The sequence below is a fragment of the Anopheles cruzii genome, unplaced genomic scaffold (genome assembly GCF_943734635.1).
Source record: "Anopheles cruzii unplaced genomic scaffold, idAnoCruzAS_RS32_06 scaffold00188_ctg1, whole genome shotgun sequence".
Taxonomy (NCBI): domain Eukaryota; kingdom Metazoa; phylum Arthropoda; class Insecta; order Diptera; family Culicidae; genus Anopheles; species Anopheles cruzii.
This window is the reverse complement of record NW_026453877.1, coordinates 11,781-12,875: the sequence shown is the minus strand read 5'-3', so window position 1 is coordinate 12,875 and position 1,095 is coordinate 11,781.

Genomic DNA, 1,095 nt, shown 5'->3' with positions numbered 1-1,095 from the left:
ATGTGTTCGCAGACGGCGCACCCCGCAAAGAAGGAAAGCAGCTTCCGATGCAAAAATAAAGCATTTTTTCCGGCACCCCAGGCCGGTCCAGCCGGTCAGCCGGCGACTCCTGGCACGAGCTTACGTCAAACGTCACTTTTAGTCGCGGCCCTTGGCGGTCCACACGGAGTGGCGCCACTTCGGCCAGCCAAGGGATTAAGACGTGGCAAAAAGAGTGGCCCTAGTGCCTTCGGCTAAAATTGACTACCCTTAGCTGAACCCTGTCGTTTCGCGCTCAAATACTCTGTGAAAAAAAGGGTCCTTCGAATCCATGACCTGGGGAAGGGTCAGAAATATTCACGTGCCAATGCTGTAAACAAAATTTACAGTCGTTCTTTGTTCCGTTGAACCGTTCCGTCCTGAAAGCACACGAAGCACTTACACTTTTGAAGATAACAAGCTCTTACACTATGGTTGACAATTCATTCACATAATGTACTTTTAAATAGTAAACTCTTTCATTAATGTAATGTCAGCGCTATTAATATCGCAGAATCGGGAAATATATTTTAACATGCCGCTCAAGAAACTTTAATGCAACCTTAGGTGTGGTTTTGCAGGGTGGCAACGTGAAAGTGATACACTTGAATAACGTCATAAAAATCACAAAAAAAATTCTTTCTCTCTTCTTGCACTTTTAATAACATGTTACGTCCTAGCATATATCCTCAAATACTGAAGTCGAGTGGGTTCAAATCTGGACACGATGGGGGCCATTCAGAGGAACTGATAAAACATGGCAAATTTTCTTCACACCATTTCAGAACAACCAATGCTGCTGAATACTGTTGAAAGCAAACATCTTTATCTCCTAAAAGTTCCTTGGCACAAGGAAGCAAATGGCTTCTGATAACGTTTTGCAAGTAGTATTCCTTGTTGATTTTCACGCCCCGATCGATGAATAACAGTGGTAGTTTCCCTTTTGCTAATATTGCTCCCCAAACCATCACACCTGATGCATTTTTGTCCCTCCCGACCCCTTTTTTTTCGGCTGATACATCAAGAAGACTTCCGCCATAGACACGATCGTTTTGCTTGTTCAAAGTTGCGTCTGAA